This window comes from Acinonyx jubatus, chromosome A1 (assembly GCF_027475565.1).
Source record: "Acinonyx jubatus isolate Ajub_Pintada_27869175 chromosome A1, VMU_Ajub_asm_v1.0, whole genome shotgun sequence".
Taxonomy (NCBI): domain Eukaryota; kingdom Metazoa; phylum Chordata; class Mammalia; order Carnivora; family Felidae; genus Acinonyx; species Acinonyx jubatus.
The window spans coordinates 32,132,321-32,155,147 of NC_069380.1; the positions used below are offsets into that span (position 1 = coordinate 32,132,321).

At 33.9% G+C, this 22,827-nt stretch overlaps 1 pseudogene; it reads left to right on the forward strand.

The window, feature by feature from the left end:
* The first annotated feature begins 15,717 nt into the window (after positions 1-15,717).
* Positions 15,718-22,827, forward strand: part of LOC106985941 (NEDD8 ultimate buster 1-like) — an 80,134-nt pseudogene continuing 73,024 nt past the window's right edge.

Here is a 22,827-nt window from a genome sequence, read left to right on the forward strand (position 1 = left end):
TTACTTAATCTCTTAGTGCTTTAGTTTCTTCATAAAATAGGCATGATAGCAGCATGCTTCTTACATGGGAATATTAAGAGAACTAAAAGTGTGAAATGCTGAGTCCGCTGTTGGCCTTCTGGGCACACTCTCAGGACTGTCTACATTAGCTCTCCTCACACCTGTGTCTCAGTTCACTCCACACCCTGTAAGGCATACAACCTGTCTATGTAGTTAGAAATTTGCAAGCTCTACTTCTATAACCCCACAGAAGGTAGTAGTACTGAATTGATCAAAATTCACTAAAGCTTTTATTTAACATTTAGTAAAATTAAAGTATATAAAATCAACTTTTTTTGAATGTTAAAAACAATTACTACTTTCAGTGAAATAAATTTACATTTACAGTAAATAACAAGTATAATATGTTGTTAGTTTTGCTATTGTATCCCAGATTGACAGTTTTCAAGTTTAATTTTATATACTTTTCAATATTTGTTGGCAAAGGCTTAAAATAATCAGGATCAGCATGAACTACTGTCATAGAGAGTGATCATTTCTGGGTTCAAACCTACTTTTCTGATCCTTTTCTCCTCTTTCTCTTTGCCAGCATCCTTTAAGATGAATAATTCTCTGAGGCAACATTTCTACATCTAAAGCCTAATAGGCCTTTCTCTTTTCTTTGTACTCTTTGTTAAAAACCTTTATAATGGAGAATACCTTTTTTTTGTATCCTGCATTTTCTCTTATCTGAAGAGAAGGCTGCCTGCAGGCAGTTCCTTTGAGTTCTAGGAGGTTGCTATAACCTTTGTGATTAGATTACCAGTGATCTTCTACTTTTCCTGCATAATGCATTTCTAAAACACTAAAACACAAATGAAAGAGAAATGAGCCAAAACAGTAACTTTTCCTAAGTTTGGTTGGGGTGGCAACCAAACTCCAACTTGTTCTGTTCTCAGAGGGAATTTCACTGTCACTTCTATAATATTTGGGAATATTGTATGTTTTTGGTTTAGCTTTGTCTTTTTTTTTTTTTTTTCTCTGTACTTTAAGACACACAGTGGACTAGCTTAAAAGAAATGACACATTAAAGGTAGAAGATAACTAAAGTTGCTAAAGCTAATGATTTATATCTTTGATGGAATTTTTTTAGTTTGTGGGTTTACTCTAATATTTGTATCATTACTGCTTAATGTTTTAAAATCTGTTTCAACTACTTGATAAGAATTGAAGAAAAAAATGCATTAAAATACACAAAGAATTTTGCAGATCACTAATCTACCAAAAATGTCAAAACACATGTTTTGTCACTAGTTTGTAGTAAAGGAGAACAAAATATAGCACCCTCCAAAAAATATGCCACTTTGGCATAAGGATTATTTTGAGCTGGTTATTTTTAAGAAATAGCAGACATAAGAAAACCTCTGCAAACCTAGTACAAGTTACCCTTTGGTAAGAGACAATTACATGTATGAAGGAAATCTTAATTGTTAGGGTATCTGTCTTTCTATACCAGGAAATTTGCACTCTGGCCAAATTTCTAGAAACCCTTATCAATGGAGAAAGTAGCTACTTACATATGCATAACAACCATACCCTAGTTTACTGTGTTTTGCCTGATAACCTCCCATAACTGCCTTCCCACCCCCACAGTATCTTCTTTTGTCTTTAGCTAGAGATAGTATTTAAGGTGGTGGCTTGGGGCATTTTGGGGAATAACTCAGTTTTCATGGTTATTTCCCATATATACAAGAAGTATACATGTTATTAATTTCATATTTGTTTTTCCCCTGTTAATGTCTTTTTACTATGGGGGAGGGGGGTTGGGAAAGAGGACTCAACCAAGAATCTAGAATGGGAGAGGAAGAATTTTTTCTCCCCTACAGTTTTATCTACCAAGCTAGTGCACAAATTGTTAGTTTTCTAATCAATACATTAATATTAAAATTCTTTGTGTGAAAGACTGATAAGTCAAGGAATACCCACATTCTACATTTGGAATGAAATTTCTGGAATTACAATAGTGCCACGCGTCAGTTTGAGGTGGGGAGAAAGAAAACAATAAATTTTCTTGGGTAAGATAATGACAGTTCCTTCAGTATATGAAAATGAGCTAGAGTTTTATTAGATGAAAGATACAGTAAAATAAATTTTTAAATTGCTTATATAGAAAATCTTCTTTCCCAACGATATTATGCAGAATGTATCTAATTTAGTTTAATTTTGTTATTTGTTGTCATCATCATTGTTTTCAATTTAATTTGGGTCATGATGGAAGAGATAAGTACAGAATTTGAAATAGTATATAAGGTACCAAGAGCACAAAACATTCATATGACTGTGGCATTGTATATTGTTAATTACTGATGCTATTCTTCATCAACTGCCAATAATCCACTGAAGACAGAAAGACCTTTCTGTCTTAGAGTATAATTGTAGAGAGATTTAAATTACTTTATTTCTCTTCCCATTAAGGATTACACATTCTTCTTGTGATATAGGCTTATAGGGAAAAAAGAAATGGAAACTTTTCTTTTCTCAAAGGGAAAGAAATGCAAAAATATAGTAGCATAAAAAGTAGCCTGTTATTAAAGCAGTATCACATTTAAGATATTTTGGAAAATACTGTTTCTCTTCTACCCTTTTTTGCATGATCCAGATTTCAGAGAAACCATCAATACCAAAGCCAAAGAGTCTATGATGGTAAGAGCTATATATTAAAGTATAATTGACATACAATATCCTATAATTTTCAGGTATATATCATAATGATTTGATATTTTTATATCTTATTTCCAAAATAAGTCTAGTTGTTCTCCCTGAGCTGTATATTACATCCCCATGACTTATTTATTTTGTAACTGGATGTTATTACCTCTTAATCCCATTTACCTATTTCACTTGCCCATGCAACTCCTCTTTCCTTTGATAATCAATATTTTGTTTGTTGTGTTTATGAGTTTGTTTCTGTTTTGTTTTATTTGTTCATTTGCTTTATTTTTAATCCACATATAAATGAAATCATACAATGTTTGTCTTTATCTGACTTATTTCGCTTAGCATGATACCCTCTAAGTATATCCATGTCGACACAAATGGCAAGATTTCATTCTTATTTTATGACTGAGTAATATAGTTTTGGTTGTACACACACACACACACACACACACACACGAATGCATGCACACCACATCTTCTCTGTACAATTTTCTAAATATAGAAATTTAGGTTGCTTTCGTATCTTGGCTATTGTAAATAATGCTGCAGTAAACATAGGGGTACATATATTTTTTTTTTTGAATTGGTGTTTTGTTATCTTTGGGTAAATGCTCAGAAGTGAAATTGCTGGATCATATGGTAGTTCTGTTTTGATTTTTTGAGGAATGCTATACTGTTTTCCATAACACCTACATCAGTTTTTATTCCCGCCAACAGCATATGAGGGTTCCCATTTTTCCATATACTTCCAACACTTGTTCTTTTCTGTCTTTTTGATAAAAGCCAATCTGGCAGGTGTGAGGTGGTATCTCATCGTGGTTTTCATTTGCATTTGCCTGATGTTGAGCATTTTTGCAAGTGCCTATTGGCCATTTAGATGTCTTTTTTTCAGAAAAAAAAATGTCTATTGAAGTCCTCTTCCCATTTTTTATTCAGGTTGTTCGGTTTTTGATAATAAGTTATGTAAGTTCTTTATTTTAGATGTTAACTTCCTATTGGATATACGATTTGCAAATATCTTCTTCCATTAAGTAGGATGCCTTTTTGTTTATTTTTAATGATTTCCTTCACTGTACAAAACCTTTTTAGTTTGATGTAATACCATTTTTTAAATTTTAGCTTTTGTTTCCTGTGCCTGAGGAAACTGCTCTAAAAATTTTTGCTAAGATTGATATGAAAAAGCCTACTGCCTATGTTTTCTTCTACAGGTCTTACATTCAAGTCTTTACTCCATTTTGAATTTTTTTTATATATATAGTATAGGATAGTGGTACAGTTTTAATCTTTTGCATGTAGCTCTTAAGTTTTTCATTAACCATTTATTGAAGAGACTGTCTTTTTCCCATTTTTTGTTCTTGCCTCCTTTGTATTACGTTAATTGACCAAATATGTCTGGGTTGATTTCTAGGCTTTCCATTATACTCCATTGATCTGTGTATTTGATTTTATGCCAGTACCATAGTGTTTGGATTACTATAGCTTTGTAGTGTAGTTTGAAATCAGGGAGCATGATACATCCAGGTTTGTTCTTCTTTCTCAAGATTGCTTTGGCTATTTGGGGTCTTTGTCATTCCATACAAATTTTAGAATCATTTATTCTAGTTCTGTGAAAAATGTTATTGTTATTTTGATGGAGATTGCATCGAATCTGTAGATTGCTTTGTGTAGTATGGACATTTTAACAATGTGAATTCTTCCAGTACACAAGAGCAGTGTATCTTTGCATTTATTTGTGTCATCTTTAATTTCTTTCATCTGTGTCTTCTGGTTTTCAGAGAAAGTCTTTACCTCCTTGGTTAAGTTTATTCCTAGGTATTTCATTCTTTTTGATGCAGTTATAAGTGGGATTTTTTCTTAATTTCTCTTTATGAAAGCTTGTCATTAGTTTATAGAAATGCAACCAATTTCTTTATGTTAATTTTGTATTTTGTGACTTTACTGAACTCATTTATTAATTCTTAGTGTCTTGGTGAAATCCTTTGGACTTCCTGTATATAGTGTTACCTGCAAATGGTGACAGATTTACTTCCAATGTAGATGTCTCTTATCTCTTTTTGCTGCCTAATTGCTGTAGCGAAGATTTCTTTTTTTAAAATATTTTTTAGTGTTTATTTTTAAGAGAGAGAGAGACAGAGTGTGAGCTGGTGAGGAGCAGAGGGAGAGCGAGACACAAAATCTGAAGCAGATTCCAGGCTCTGAGCTGTCAGCACAGAGCCCGACATGGGGCTCTAACCCATAAACCATGAGATCATGACTTGAGCCAAAGTTGGATGTTTAACTGACTGAGCCACCCAGGTGCCCCTAGCTAAGATTTCTAATATGCTGTTGAATAAAAGTAGTGAGAGTTGGCATTCTTGCCTTTTTCCTGGTCTTAGAAGAAAAGCTTTCAACTTGTCACCATTGATTATGTATAATGCTAATTATGATTATGCTTGTGGTTTTGCCATACATTTATTATGTTGAGGTACATTCCTTCTGTCCTCACATTGTTGAGAATTTTTATCATAAATACATATTGAATTTGGTCAAATGCTTTTTCTGCATATATTGAGATGATCATATGAATATTATCCTTTGTTTTGTTAATGTGATGTATCATATTAATTGATTTATGGATGTTGAAATATTCTTGCATCCCTGGAAAAAGTCTCACTTATTCATGGTAGTTTGCAATCATTCCTTTCTCTTCCATTTTTTTGGAACAATTTAGAAATATAGGTATTAACTCTTTTTAAATGTTTGGTAAAATTCACTAGGGAAGCTGTCTCATCCTGGACTTTTAATTTTGGGGAATTTTTAACCAATTTTTAACCAATGACTTTCTACTTCTTCTTGATTAAGTCTTGTAAGGTTGTGTGTTTCTAGGAATTTATTTCTCCCAGGGTTTGTCAATTTTTTGGGCTATAATTATGCAAAGTAGACTGTTATGATCCTTTGTATTACAGTGGCATAATTCTTTCATTTCTGATTTTATTTGGGCCTTCTCTCTCTCTCTTTCTCTCTCTTTTTTTGTTGATGAGTGCAGCTAGAGATTTATCAATTTTGTTTATTTTTTCAAGAACCAGCTTTTAGTTTCATTGATCTCTTCTAGTTTTTGTGTGTGTTTATTGTTTTTAGTGTCTGTTTATTTCCACTATGTATTTGTTTCCTTCCTCCTACTAACTTTGAGATTTGTTTGTTCTTTTTCTAGTTCCTTTAGATGTAAAGGTAGATTGTTTATTTGAGATTGTTTTTGTTTCTTGAAGTAGGTCTCTATTGTTATGAACTTCCCTCTTAAAACTGCTTTTGCTGCATCCAGTAGATTCTAAAAGTTGTATTTTGCTTTGGTCTCAAGGTATTTTTTGATTTCCTCTTTGATTTCTTTGTTGACCCATTGGTTGTTTAGTAACATGTTTTTTTTTAGTCTCTACATGTTGTGATATTCCAGTTTTATTCTTGTAACTGATTTCTAATTTCATACCATTATGGTTGGAAAAGATGCTTGATATTATTTCAACTTTCTTGAATTTATTGAGACTTTCTTTGGTCTAAAATATGATCAGTCTTGGAGAATATTCCATGTGCCTTCAAAAAGAATGTATATTTTTCAGTTTGGGGATGACATGTTCATAAATCTGTTAAGTCCATTTGGTCTAATGTGTCATTTCAGGGCAATGTTTCCTTATTGCTTTTCTATCTGGATGATTCATTGATGTTAGTATGGTATTAAAGCCATCAACTATTATTGTATTACTGTCAATTTTTCCCTTTATGTCTGTTAATATTTGCTTTATATAGTTAGGTGCTCAGGAATTAGTATTTAATAACAGCAGTATTGAGTTGGTGTATTGATTATATATATTGAGTTTTATTGGTTGGACCACAAATATTAAAGCCAGAAAGCCTGGCTTATAATTTTGGTCCTACTGATGGATTTGCAGACAATTTGATCCCATCAGTAGCTGTGCTACATATTTCTCTAAATCATTTTCAGTTCTGTAATTCCATGATTTTGTGATAAAATATTCAAATTCCAACAGTGTAGTTAACTCACCACTATATTATTGCAATGGGGTGGCATAATGTTCATACATATGTGATTTACATAGAGGTGTTCAGAACGAACCTCCCCAAAATATGCCACTTTGGCATGTGGAGTATTTTGAGCTGAGGGCAGTCAGCAGACTCTGGAAAAGCTTTTACTTCTCCCTTAATTGGCATAAAGAATTTAGACAGGAAGCTTCTTCCGGAAAAAAAGCTATTTGCAGAGATAAATTTTGTATCTAGAAAGACATATCTGCATGACAGGGGAAACATCTAATTACCAAACATTTTCCTTTCTTATCTTCCTGAGAACATTATCCTTCTCCTCTTTGAAGCCCTAGGCACCTCCATTCCTTAGCTCAGAATGGCTTATAAGCATCAACTGCCCAACTTACCTTTGAGACTCATGACCTATGGGGCTCCTGTATGTATGTAATTAAATTTGATTTTCTCCTGTTAATCTGTCTTATGTAATTTTTATTCTTAGACCATCCACAGAACCTAGATGGGTAGAAGGAAAAAAAATTCCTTCTTTAAAATGTAAATAAACCTTTTACAAATTTCATATTTCATGTTACCTACTTAGACATTAATTAATAGATTCAACAACAACAAACACTTTTTTAAAGAGGGACTACATACAAACAGTACATTGACATGGGGTTATAATACTGGGTAAAGTAAATAAATTCATGCTCTTGTCTGCAAATATATCTAAAAAATTTAAAAGTAAATGTGATTAAAACAAGACAGACTCAACGTTTTGAGCAAAAATAAAACAAATTATGTAAACCGATGGAATATTATCTCATTTTGTCTTCCCAATAACAATTTAAAGTTTTTAAATCACTGTTTAAAAAATGAATGAAATCAGACCAGAAAGTTTACTTGACTTACTTATGGATGATCAGATAATTAGCACTCAGTCACCCATATCTGATAATCCAAATATATACTTTCTAACTTTACCACTCTTTATGCAGAAACAAAATTTATTGTTAATTTTATATACCTATACAAATATATTTATTTTAATAAGCTTTTAGTAAAAATTTTTCATTGCCTAAGTAAATAATAATTAAAGTTTTAGATATAAAATACAGTGTTTTCTTGAAATTTATTAGAAAATTTTTTTTTTATCTCAGACAAGGTAAAATGTAATTTCAACATGGTACATGCTCTATCAGCAGGGTCCTCTGAAAAACTAAGATGAATATAGCCCTCAAAGACACATGATGGATATGTATGTGAGGGGATAAAGACTGAAATTGATTTGTATAATATATATATATATAGTATGTAATATTTCTATAAATTATAAATGTATATATAATATGTAATATATATAATATAAATGCCTACATATATATAAAATCAGTGATGTCTTAGTATATTGAGTTTATAATTATATTGCTGCATACATTATCACTTTAGATGAGTAAATTTGATTTCCTGCAAGAAGCATATTCTACATAAACGCAAGTAACAGTGACTTTCTGACAATACATAGTGACTTTTTGTAATAAATTGCCTCTAAAACTTAGCTTCATCAAAACATTACATCAAAACAATACACATTTATTTTCTCACACTTAATTATCTGGTTTACCTTATCTGATAGCTTCTGGCTTGAGGACTCTTGTCAGTTTGGGCTGTGGCTCTCCTGAAGCCTCTAATCTGAGGATGAGAATCCTCTTCCAAGATCATTTATATGGTTTTTTACTGCAGCTCACAGTATTTTGTCACACAAGTCTCCACACGGCTTCTTTAAAAAATGGCAACTGGCTTCTGCCAGGATGAGTGACCCAGATAGAGCTAGAGAGTATGTGCAAGGTGGAAGCCACAGTTTATTGTAACCTAACATTGGAAGGAGCATACAATATGAGATCACTTCTATCATATTCTACCACTTAAAAGTGTGTCAATAAGTCCAGCTCATATTCAAGGAGAGTGGATTGTAAACATGTGCAAAAATTGGGACTTGGGGAGCTTTGAAGGGCCATCTTAAAGGCTGTCTACCATAATCTTATTATAATTTTGATTATAAAAGCTTATTTTATAAACTAATTTTAGTAGCACTGACATATGAAAAGCATTTATCTTCCATCAAAAGGTAAGGATTAGTAAATTAGGGAAACACTCCACAAATTCTCTGCTATTTACTATTTCATTGTTTTTGAAAACATTCTGGAGCTCTTCTTAAGGCTATAAAACTCAAATCACTCATTTTCCAATCTTTTTTCCTCATTATGCTGGTGAGCTGGACCACACACATTGTTTTATGTTCCTCTCGCCCTGTGTGTGTTTCTCTATAGCTATTGGTTTTTAAATTTTTATTCCAGTCCTATATGATAAATCTGGAAAATGACTGTATCATGGGCTGGTTCTAATTATATGGGAAAGGGTATGATGTGATCAAAGGGAAACATCTCTGAAATCTTCAGTGTGAGCCTGTTAGAGTGTCTGCACATCCACACATGGTTACTATGTTCCCCATAATATCCAGTGAATGTTGACATAGAAATTTAATCTGTGGTTCCAATTTAAGTAAAGGTTTACTTAGATTCTGAAAAAACAAACAAACAAACAAACAAACAAACAAAAACCAAAACATTTTCAGAAACTAAAGGCCTAGAATATGAGTTTAGCTTCCAATATACTAAGGAATAAAGAATGTCTTCATATCATAGAAAAAAAAACTGATTTTATGGTTGAGTAATATTCCATTGGTATTTGTGACAACATGAATGTACGTAGAGGGTATTAGGCTAAGTGAAATAAGTCAGACAGAAAAAGACAAATACTATATGCTTTCCTTCTATGTAGAAACTAAAAAACAAAACAAATGAATAAACAATCAAAAAACGGAATCAGACCTATACATACAGAGAACAAACTGATCATTGCTAGAAGGGAGGCAGATGGGAGGATGGGCAAAATGGATCAAGGGGTGTGGGAGGTATAGACTATTATTCTAGTTATGGAATTTAGTTAATTCCAGCTGTGGAATGAATAAGTCACAGGAATAGAAGGTGCAGCATAGGGAATCTAGTCAATGGTATTGTAATAGCTTTGTTCAGTGACAGATGGTAACTACAATTATGGTGACCATAGCGTAAGGTAACAAATTGTTGAATCACTATTTTGTACACTTGACACCAGTGTAACATTGTGTGTCAACTATACTCGAAAAAGAGATAAAAAGAAAAAGTTGATTTTAAATTTCAAGGGTCATGTAAAGCCATCATGTCGTAAACTTCATTAATTAATGAGAAGGTTAATTTATACCACTGAGAAGATACTCACTAAACAGGAATTATAATAGTTATGTATTTATTGGTTCATCAAAACTGTCATAATTAAGTGATAATTTATAAAATATAGGATATACAGTTTATATAACTTATCAGGTTAAAAGGGAAAATCCAAAATCGCAGGCTATTTTGTTATAGAATCCCTAAAAACTACTGATATTTGATTCAACAAATTTTCCTAGTGATATATTATACATGCACATCAATTACGAGTGAAATTAATTTTTTAGAATACATTTGTAATTTGATTTAGGCCAAATTTTTCTATTTTTAAAATGAGTTTTAAATTGTGCCTTTTCTGAAAGGTTTGAAATCAATTTTCCAAACGAAGTTTACTTCAGCAAAAATTTTAAAAGTATTTGCTTTATTACAGCCGTATTTTACCTTCAGATATGAAAGATCCCTTAAAGCTCATTATAAAATTGAATCCTGGAGAAGTTCCAGGAGTTTTATGAAGTCATTTACAGAATTATTATCATATCTAATCCTAAAAACAAACTTTTCACTCATATATTTCTTCCTAATACATACTGTTGTATATATTATTTTATATGGAATTATTTTAGGAAATGATAAAAAGTAAAATGATTCACAAGTAACTTAATACCATCAACTGGCAATATATTCAATTGCATATGAAGAATGAGAGATAAATACCTCATCATGTTAGTGGGCAACACCATTCGATATTAAAAAAAAACATGAAGAGTCTTAGAAAGACCCTGTGTGATGTAGGCATTTATAGCCAATCCAGAGAACACAACCATCGATGGAATTCATGGATATTAGAATTTTCAGTAATCTTGTTATTTGAAAATATGGGTTCCATCATGTTACTTTAATTTCCAAAACATGTTTCCATAAAAAACTATAACCTATAGACTGTAAACACTATAAATTATAGACTTTAAAAAGCAGGAAAGCACTGCAACTACTACATTTATTATGGTGTCAGAGTTTGAAGTTGGCGTTATAAAAAATGTCAGACTGAATAACAATCTTACGTACTTATTGGAAATGGTTCAAGGCATGGGTTAAGTTCTGCTAATAAATAATAACTACGTCATGAGTCTCAATTCCTTAATTTTCATTTAGATATTTTATATCTCCTGATGTTTTTACATCCTTGACGATTTATGGAAAGTTGTGGTAACCTTTTACTAAGTTAGTAAAACTTCCCTTTCTTAGAAAGAAACCACATTTTCCTTCATAATACACAAATAAAAAGTGAAACCCTATTGTTATTTAGAACCCACAAGTCCTATTTTTTCCTGAGCTGAGAGCACAATAAACAATTTATATATATATTTTTTGTTGCCTACTGGAGCCAAAATAGAGCTATTTAGACCACATGAAATAAAATAACAAGAAGATACCTACTCTTAGGTACCTTACAATGCAATGCATTTTCCTTAAAGTGAAAGAGCATTTTCTATTTTCTTTCTGCTTATTTTTTCTTTTATACTTAATATCAACTTGATACAAATTAATATTTCCCCAGGAGATATGGCAATATTTGCTACTTATTTATGCCCTTAACTTGTATTGTCATGTTTGATTCCCTGTTTAAAATGCTTATTACAGAGCAGATTCAGGAGTATCTAGCTCCAATGTACACAAATCAGTGGGTAACGGATATAAAGAGTGATGACCACTCATAGTGTATTAGGTTTCTTTTTTTTTTAAATATAATTTATTGTCAAGTCAGCTAACGTACGATGTATACAGTGTGCTCTTGGCTTCAGGAGTAGATTTCCATGATTCATTGCTTACATACAACACCCAGTGCTCATCCCAACAAGTGCCTTCCTCAATGCCTATCACCCATTCCCCCCACCCGCCCCATCAATGCCCATCACCCATTCCCCCTTCCCCCCCATAAAACCTCAGTTTGTTCTCAGTATTTAAGAGTGTCTTGTGGTTTGCCTCCCTCTCTGTTTGAAACTATTTTCGCCTTCCATTTCCCCATGGTACTCTGTTAAGTCAAATTCCACATATGAGTGAAAACATATGATATCTATCTTTCTCTGACTTAGTTCACTTAGAATAGTACCCTCCAGTTCTACCCACATTGTTGCAAATGTTAAGATTTCATTCTTTCTCATTGATAAGTAGTATTCTGTTGTATGTGTAAACCACATCTTCTTTATCCATTCATCAGCTGATGAACATTTGGGTTCTTTCCATAGTTTGGCTATTGTTGATAATGCTGTTATAAACATTGGGGTACATGTGCCCCTATGAATCAGCACTCCTGTATCTTTTGGATAAATTCCTAGTAGTGCTATTGCTGGATTGTAGGGTAATTCTATTTCTAATTTTTTGAGGAACCTCCATACTGTTTTCCAGAGTGCCTGCATCACTTTTCATTCCCACCAACAGTGCAAAAGGGTTCCCCTTTCTCCACATCCTTGCCAACATTTTTTGTTTCCTGAGTTGTTGATTTTAGGCACCCTGACCAGTGTGAGGTAGTATCTCAATGTGGTTTAGATTTGTATTTCCCTGATGATGAGCAATGTTGAGCATCTTCTTCTGTGTCTATTGGCCATCTGGAGGTCTTCTTTGGAAAAGTGTCTATTTATGTCTTCTGCTCATTTCTTCCCTGGATTATTTGTTTTTTGGGCATTGAGTTTGCTAAGTTCTTTATAGATTTTGGATACTAACCCTTTAGTGGATATGTCATTTGCAAATATTTTCTCCCTTTTTGTACGTTGCTTTTTGTTGATTGTTTCCTTCACTGTGCAGAAGCTTTTTATCTTTATGAGATTCCAGTAGTTCATTTTTGCTTGTATTTCCCTTGCCTTTGGAGATGTGTCAAGTAAGAAGATGCTGCAACTGAGGTCAAAGAGGTTGTTGCCTGTTTTCTCCTTTAGGAATTTGATGACTTCCTGTCTTAAATTTAGGTATTTCATCCATTTATAATTTATTTTTGTGTATGATGTAAAAAAGTGGTCCAGGTTCATTTTTCTGTATGTCACTGTCCAGTTTTCCCAATACCTTTTGCTGAAGAGATGGTCTTTTTTCCATTGGATATTCTTTACTGCTTTGTCAAAGATTAGTTGGCCATACATTTGTGGGTCCAATTCTGGATTCTCTATTCTATTCTGTTGGTCTATGTGTCTGTTTTTGTGCCACTATCATACTGTCTTGATGATTATAGCTTTGTAGTATAGATTGAAGTCTGGAATTGTGATGCCTCCAGCTTTGTTTTTCTTTTTCAACTTTACGTTGGCTATTCGGGGTCTTTTGTGGCTACATACAGATTTTAGGATTGTTCTAGCTCTGAGAAGAATGTTGGTGCAATTTTGATTGGGAGTGCATTGAGTGGGTAGAAGACTTTAGGTAGTATTGACATTTTAACAATATTTGTTCTTCTGATTCATGAGCATGTAATATTTTTCCATTTCTTTGTGTCTTCAATTTCTTTCATAAGTTTTCTATAGTTTTCAGCCTATAGATCTTTTACATCTTTGGCTACATTTATTCCTAGGTATTTTATGGTTCTTGGTGCAATTGTAAATGGGATCAATTTCTTGCTTTCTTTCTGTTGCTTCATTATTGGTGCATAGAAATGCAGCTGATTTCTGTACATTGAATTTATATCTTGAGACTTTGCTGAATTCATGTATCAGTTCTAGCAGCTTTTTGGTGGAGTTTTTCAGATTTTCCATGTAGAGTATCTTCTCATCTGTGAAAAGTGAAAGTTTGATTTATTCTTTGCTAATTTGGATGCCTTTTATTTCACTTTGTTTTCTGATTACTGAGGTTAGGACTTCCAACACTATATTAAACAATATACATCCCTGTTGTGTTCTTGATCTCAGGTGGAAATCTCTAAGTTTTTCCCCATTGAGGATGATGTTAGCTGTGGGCCTTTCATATATGGCTTTTATGATGTTAAGGTATGTTCCTTCTATCCCAACTTTCTTGAGGGAATTTAATCCATTCAAATTCAGAGTAATTATTGAAAGATATGGATTCAGTGTCATTGTGTTATCTGTTGGTTTTATGCTTGTGCTGATGTCTCTAGTCCTTTGTAGTCTTTGCAGTGTTCCACTCACAGAGTCCCCCTTAGGATCTCCTGCAGGGCTGGTTTAGTGGTCATGAACTCCTTCAGTTTTTGTTTGTGTGGGAAAGCCTTTATGTCTCCTATTCTGAATGACAGCCTTGCTGGATAAAGGATTCTTGGCTATATATTTTTCCTATTCAGCACATTGAATATTTCCTGCCACTTACTTCTGGCCTGCCAAGTTTCAGGGGACAGGTCTGCTACTACCCTAATGTGTCTACTCTTGTAGGTTAGGGCCCGTTTGTCCTTAGCTGCTTTCAGAATTCTTTCTTTATCTCTGTATTTTGCTAGCTTCACTATAATATGTTGTGGTGAAGATCTATTTTGTTGATTCTGAAGGGATTTTTCTGTGTCTGCTGGATTTGGATGTCTGCTTCCTTCCTTGGATTAGGGAAGTTCTCAGTTATAATTTGTTTAAATAAGCCTTATGCCCCTTTCTCTCTCTCTCTTCTTCTTCTGGAACTCTTATGGTACAGATATGCTTGCATTTCATGAATAACTTAGTTGTCTAATTCTCCCCTTGTCTTCTAGTATTTTCTTTCTCTTTTTCTCAGCTTCATCATTTTCCAAAATTTTATCTTCTGTTTTACTTATTCTCCCCTGTGCTTCCTGCATCCTTGCTGTCACTGCATTTAGTTTATTTTGCATCTCATTTACAACATTTCTTAATTTGCTGTGACTGTTAGTTCCTTGATGTCTACAGCAGTAGATTCTCTGCTGTCTTCTATGCTTTTTTCAAGTCCAGCTATTAATTTTATGACTATTCTTCTAAATTCTTGATCAGATATATTTTTTATATATGTTTTGAGCAATTTGCTAGCTGTCATTTCTTCCTGGAATTTCATTTGAGGAGAATTCTTCCATTTCATCATTTTGGCTAGTTTTCTGTCATTTACGTGTTTTAATAGCTTGTTATATATCCTGCACCTGGGAGCACTATTATATTAAAGAGGGGTCATACACTGTCTAGGGCCTGGCACTTCAGGTGTTTTTGGAGTGTGCTGAATGCTATCTGCTGGTTGCTTTATCTCCCTACTTAGAGTGGTGGTTTGGACCTTCTATTAGGTATGCTTTGATTTCTTCATTGAAGTAATCCTGGAAAAACTTTAAAAGGGGGTAGTGGTAGAAGAAGGCTTATCCCATACAAAAAGAGAAATGATAGGGGCAGGGAAAAAGAAAATAAAAAGAAAAAAATTGATCAGGCAAAGAATCAGAGAAGCTATATGGCTGAATCCAGAGAGAGAGAAAGAGAAAAATAAAGAAGGAAGAGATACAGAAGAAGTGTAAAAATAATAGATTAAAAATGTCTGCTTAAACAAACCAATAACCAGAATAGAGTAGGGAAGATATAAGAGGAAGAAAAGAAAGAATATAACAATAATTGACCAAGAACCAAATCAGAAAATGCAAAACCGGTGGACCTATATCTGATGGTGCCTTGGAACTGGTCACTGTCCCGTTCTGGAGGAGGGGCCCTCTTGTTTGGTGAATCAAGCTCGCGCTGGTAGATAGGCAGTTACCAGACACGTACAGGGTGGGGTTTGGTGTAAGCAGTTCCTACCTTCATTGGGAGCCCACTGTCCTATTCCCTGTAGCCCCACTGGGTTGGTGATGATGAGAGAAATCGTGACACCCCTGTCACTCCTTCCCAGACTGGGTGTCCCAAACCACTCTGTTCAGGCCATCCTCACAGTGCCCCAAGGGTGCAAGCGGGCCAGTTTGTACTGCTCCACAGCCCGCTGCAACTGCCAAGTGCTTGGCTGGGATTCAAACCCCGATGTCTTAAAGGATCCTGCTCCAAATGCCCTGGTTCCAGGGCAGTGCCACTCTGCTCAGCTGACAAAGGGCCTCTGGCTGGTGGGCACCTGCAGGGTCTTTTGTCCTTGGAGACACTATATACCTTCTTCAAACAGAACTCAAGGGAGGGGACTGCTCTCCCAGTGCACCTCTGAGCTCACTACCAAGCCTGGGCCTGGCTCCCCTCCTCCCCAGACCTGTGCATAGGGCGGCAATTCCCAGTCTGGAGGAAGTCCTGCAACCCTGTATCATCACTCCTAAGGTTGTTTGCAAACTAGACACTGGCTCTCTCTCCATTTTTTCTGTTTCCTAGTCCATGGTCCAGAGAGGTTTTTCTCTTGTCCAAATAGAATCCTACACTTCCACAGCCTCTCTTTTTCTTTCTTTTGTCTCTCCACAGAAGGAGAAACCTTCCCTCCGTGCCTATGCTGCTCATTTTATCTCTCCCAATTTGTAATCATGAACTTATGGCCTGCCGAGCTGTTCCCCTGTGGACTCCTGGTGATGATGTTTCAGTCACTTGGTAGCCCAGATTCTTGGAATTCCAAGGCTTCTAGCTTCCATACTATTGTGTTTGAGGAAAGAGGGATCTTTGCCCCCTCCCCCACTTCTTTGCCATGTTGACTCCTTCCCCAGTGTATTTGGTTTGAAGAAAAGTACCTCATTTGTTTTTATGTTGGATACTAGGTTTCTTTAACAGCTGACAGTTTTCAAATTGTACTTGTTGGTTGAGCAAGATGAAATATTTTCCATAAAGTTTATTTAAGAAGTATAAGATACAGTTTCATTAAACTGGAATTAATGTGTTCACTTGATACACTCAAAACTCAGTTAATATATTTAACAGTATTTAAAAAAAAGCATTTTGAATAATAAAAATTCCAGATAACCTCTGAACAAGACAATGGCATTCTTTTTATTTGAAATGAATACACAGTTGCATTTCTGAGTAAGATAGAAATATACTACTTTACCTCTTAAAAGTTTTCCTTACTTTAAAAACTTTTTTATGGGTAAATGACATCACTAGTCCTTAACAACAAATTAACTCAGAAGTTGGCACAACAACTTCTTTTGATTTCGTCCTGCTTATGATAGGCTTACAATTGAGCTCTAAAGAGCATTGCAGGCTCAATTACAAGTTATGGCACAAGTTATGTTCACCCATGGAAGGCAACCTCGGGAAAAGAACATAAAGTGGGAATGAGAGCGGGTTCAAAAGCCAAAGGAAAAATGAAATGAAGGTTAGAGATACATAAAAATCTACCAAATCAAGGAAACAACATGAGATTAAATAGTTTTAACGAATTTAAATACATAAGGTGAGAAGTGTCCATGGGAAGGAGATATAAGGAGCAAAGGGGTTTAGAAGAGTTGAAATCTCTTTAATAAAATGATGAAACTGACATTAGTGTAACCAGTTCCTACCAAAGCTACATCAGTCTGTTTAACAATTTGTTCACTAGAAATTTAAGTGAGTGGCAACAAATGATAAGGAGGGAACATCTGTAAGAATCAGGTGATAAAAGGCTAGGTACTTCTATTAAGTTTGGATGGCAAATTGAAGCCACCAAAGAATTTTAATTGTTATGTGTATTGATGTGTATTTATATTTTCATTTTAAATTAATATATTTTAGTTTTTATGAAATTGATGCACAAATATTCTTAAAAACAAGATTTAATAAATAGCTTTATAATGAAAAGTAGTAGAATACTCCATACATCTCACCTCTGCTTTGCAGAGGAATATATCTTTAATTATTTTATGGTAATTTCTTTTTGTTTCTAATTACATTAATTTCATTAAGTAATATGCTTTGCCATTATATATTTATTATCTATTATAATAAATAAGAATTTATCTTATCTCAACACATTTTACTACATCCACCCAACACATATTGTAGGATAGATATGTAATTAACTTTGTATCTTATAGTATTTCCTTCATAAATTTAACGAATACATTCACCTTTGTTTCTTGTACCTGCAATACCACCTAGTCTTGTTTTATCTACAATACAGTTGTCTAGTTAGAGTATTTGCTTTACAACCTTCTAGAACTGTCGTCTTGGTTCTTGATTACCTCTTTTTGCCTCTTTTCCCTCATTTATGAAAAAGCAATAAGAATAGAACATACATTATAGAGTGGCTGTTAAAATTCTATGAGTTTGTGCACTAGAAAAAACAGTAAATTGGCACACAGTAAGGTTTTTTTTTTCTTTAATGTTTTTATTTATTTTTGAAAGAGAGAGAGACAGAGCACGAGCGGGGGAGGAGCAGAGAGAGGAAGACACAGAATGCAAAGTAGGCTCCAGGGTCTAAGTTGGCAGCACAGAGCCTGAAATGGGGCTCAAACTCATGAACTGTGAGATCATGACCGGAGTTGAAGCCGGATGCTTAACCGACTGAGCCAACTAGGCGCCCCAGCACATAGTAAGTTTTTAATAAGTGATAGCTATTGTTAGAGTTTTCACTCTTTCATCAATTCCAATATACTCTTTTACTATTGATTGTGGATCATATTTTAACTGTTAGTGTTTTTCCCTAGAATATAAAATAATGGTGTATCTTAGAAACGACTGACCTTTGGATTCCATACTATAATGGTGTATCTTACATTGACTGACTGTTAGATTCTACAAAACGTTCTTTGTCTTGTAATTATTGATAGTATTAAACCTATATATTGAATCAAATTTGAAAAAAAATGGTATGAATATTATCAATGTAAATACAGTTTGTGCAAAGTTATTCAAATACTGTGATTGAGGGTTCCTGGGTGGTTCAATCAGATAAGCATCCAACTCACGGTTTTGGCTCAGGTTCATGGTTTGAGCCCCGCATCAGGCTCTGTGCTGACAGTACAGAGCCTGCTTCAGCTTCTTTCTCTTTCCCGCTCTCTGTGCCCCTTCCTTACTCATACACACACACTATCTCTCTCTCTCAAAATAAATAAATAAAACTTGAAATAATTAAATACTGTGATTGAATTTTCTTTATTTTTTCCTATATTAAAAATATTATTAGTTACTTAGAATTGTGAAATGTTAGAATGTTCTTTTCCTCTGGAAACCTTCCTCCTGGACTTCTTTCATCATTTTGATTTAATCTTAGCTCAACTCTTATTAGGAGAACAAGAGAGGTGTTCGTTGGGCACCATTTCACTGCTCTCCTGTTTTGATCCTTTGTTTCTTCAGTTACTTCCATAAGAAAATTCAAATTTTGATGAAGCACATCATGCATAATGTGCCAAGAAATAGATTGTGAAAGGTTTTTTCCTAAGGACTTATTTTTATGTGCAAAATGTCTTTATTTTGCCCGTATTATTATTCAGTAATTTAAGTGAATTTCATAATTCTATATTAAATGTCTTGTTTATTTTTTAAACTGCTTTCTGGCATCGGTGCTGCTGATGGGAAGTCTAATTTCAATTTAATTATCATTTATAATCTGTTTTGTTTTAGGTAATTTGGGTGATATTTTGTTTGTTTTTATTTTTTATTTTTCCTTCCAAGAAGCTTTAATAATCATCGCTCTATTAGTGTTCTATAATGCCACAGTGCATATGTTGAATTTTGTTTGTGCATTTGTGTGTGTGTGTGTGTTCTGTGAACTCATTGATCTCTTTTCAGCTATAGAATTTTATCTTTTGTTTCTGTGAGATTATTTTGCATTATTTCTTTGGTATTTGCTCCTCATATTTTTTCCTTGCTTTTTTTCTTTCCAAAACCTATCTATTTATAGATTGTTACACCAGATAGATTGTGTTCTACATACATTGTTTTTTAGTATCATTAACTATTTGTCTCACTTCCAAGAGATTTAACTAATTGGTGATAGACATGATCAAATTTGTGCTTTAAGAATGTAAATGGCCACTGGAAATGATAAAATACCTAGGAATAAACAAACCAAAGAGGTAAAAGAACTGTACACTGAAAACTATAGAAAGCTTATGAAAGAAATTGAAGAAGACACAAAGAAATGGAAAAAAATCCCATGTTCATGAACTGGAAGAACAAATATCGTTAAAATGTCCATACTGCCCAAAGCAATCTAAACCTTCAATGCAATCACTATCAAAATAAAACCAGCATTCTTCACAGAGCTAGAACAACCCTAAAATTTATATGTAACCAGGAAAGATCCCAAATAGCCAAAGTGGTGTTGAAAAAGAAGACCGAAGCTGGAGGCATCACAATTCCAAACTTCAAGCTGTATTACAAAGCTGTAATCATCAAGACAGTATGGTGCTGGCACAAAAAGAGACACATAGATCAATGGAACAAAATAGAGAACCCAGAAATGGACCCCTAATTGTATGGTCAACTCATCTTTGACAAAACAGGAAAGAATATCCAGTGGAAACAAGATAGTCTTGGGGAAGCTGGGTGGCTCAGTTGGTTAAATGTCAGACTTTGGCTCAGGTCATGATCTTGAAGTTCGAATTCGAGGCCTGCATCAGGCTCTGCCTGACAGCACAGAGCCTGGAGCCGGCTTCAGATTCTGTGTCTTCCTCTCTCTCTGCCTCTCCCCTGTTCATGCTCTGTCTCTGTCTCTTTCTCTCTCTCAAAAATAAATAAACATTATTTTTTTAAAGAAAAAGACAATCTCTTCAAAAATGGTATTGGGAAAACTGGACAGCAACATGCAAAAGAACAAAATGGGACTTTCTTACACCATACACAAAAATAATCTCAAAATGGATGAAAGACCTAAATGTAAACAGGAAACCATCAACATCCTAGAGACAGGCAACAATTTCTTTGTACTTGGTCACAACAACTTCTTTCTAGGAGTGTCTCTAGAGGCAAGGGAAACAAAAGTAAAAATGAACTCTTGGGACTTCATCAAGATAAAAAGTTTCTGCACAGCAAAGGAAACAATCAACAAAACTAAAAGTCAGCCTACGGAATGGGAGAAGATATTTGCAAATGACATATCTGATAAATGGTTAGTATCCAAAATCTATAAAGAACTTATCAAACTCAACACCCAAACAACAAATAATCCAGTGAAGAAATGAGCAAAAGACATGAACATACACTTTTCCAAAGAAGACATCCAGATGTCTAAGAGACACATGAAAAGATACTCAACATTGCTCATCATCAGGGAAATACAAATCAACACCACAATGAGATACCACCTCACCGCAATCAGAATGGCTAACATTAACAACTCAGGCAACAACAGATGTTGGCGAGGATACAGAGAAATGGGAACCTTCTTGCACTGTTGGTAGGAATGCAAAGTGATGCAGGCACTCTGAAAGACAGTATGGAGATTCTTCAAAAAATTAAAAATGGAACTACCCTATGACCCAGCAATTGCACTACTAGGTATTTATCCAAAGGAAACAAAAGTGCCAATTCAAAGGGGCACGTGCACTGCAATCTTTATAGCAGCACTATGAACAGTAGCCAAACTGTGGAAAGAGCCCAAATGTCCATTGACTGTTGAGTGGATAAAGAAATGGTGTGTATATATATATATATATATATATATATATATATATGGAATATTAATCAGTGATCAAAAATAATGAAATCTTGAAACAAAGTGGATGGACTTAGAGTGTATTATGCTAAGTGAAATAAATCATAATGATGAATATCATATGATTTCACTCATGTGGAATTTAAGAAACAAAAGAGATGAACATAGGGGGAGGGAAGGAAAAATAAGATAAAAAGAGAGAGAGAGAGAAACAAACCATAAGAGACTCTTAAGTTACAGAGAACAAACTAAAGGTTGCTGGAAGGGTTTAGGATGGGAATATGGGTTAAATGGGTGATGGGCATGAAGAGGGTACTTGTTGGGATGAGCATTGGGTATTATATGTAAGTGATGAATCACTAAATTATACTCCTGAAACCTTTATTACATACACTGTATGTTAACGAAATTGGATTAAGTAAAATAAAAAAATAAAAATAAAAATAAAAAGGTAACTGGCTGCATTGTAGAAAACTGTTAGTAGTCCTTTCTCCAAAGGGTTTTGCAGGAGAAATGAAAATACCCAGATAATAAGCTCAGATTATTTTCATCCCTCATAAATCTTCCTTCTATCCTTTTCTAACTCTGAGAACATTAACTCTTGCTCTTTATATGAAAAAAAGTTTCCTAAAAATTCAATTAAAATAAAGTGCTTCTGACAGACCTAGAATAAGTATATGTAGCCTAAGCTAAAAATTATCTCTGTTATACTATTAGAGATGTATATCTACATATAAACTTGTAGGAAATGTGTAGCTGATAATCATCTCAGTTTAAATAACATTTTAACGCCATTTCAATGTTTAAGTAGTAAAAAGGAAGTAATTTTCCTGGAAATCTGTAATATATAGTGTTATGCAAGGAATAAAAGAAATATAAATCTCAAGGAGTTCATAGTGTATTGAGGCTTTGGATATATGAACAAGTAAGTTTAATAGAATATTTAAGTGCTGTGAAAGAAACATATACAAGCAATACTTGAAATTCAGAGAATTAATGCAGTAATTCCCAGGTTTGTTTTGTGGGGCTTTGTTTGTGGTGAAGTGGGCATTAGGAAGTGAAGATATTATAAGTTTCTTCGAAGAAGTAACTTCTTAATTAATTAATTCGTTCTGGATTGGTAGGATGGTACATGAACCCAAAGACCAGATACAGTGAATCACATATATAACTCCTGTGATAATCATATTCCTTATTAATTGAAAAAGTATAGCAAGCTCAGTATTTTTTTTAATATCCCCAGGTTCTTTCACTGATGGGTTTATGAAACATAATGTTGAAAATTGTGTTTGAAGAGTAAAGGTGAGACGAAGTTAATCGGCCTTGAATGTCAAGCTAAAGACTTTGAATCTTATAAAGTTGGAAATATTCAGGTGAGTTATAGTATATTTTTAAAAAAAATAAGTGTGGTATTATTATAATG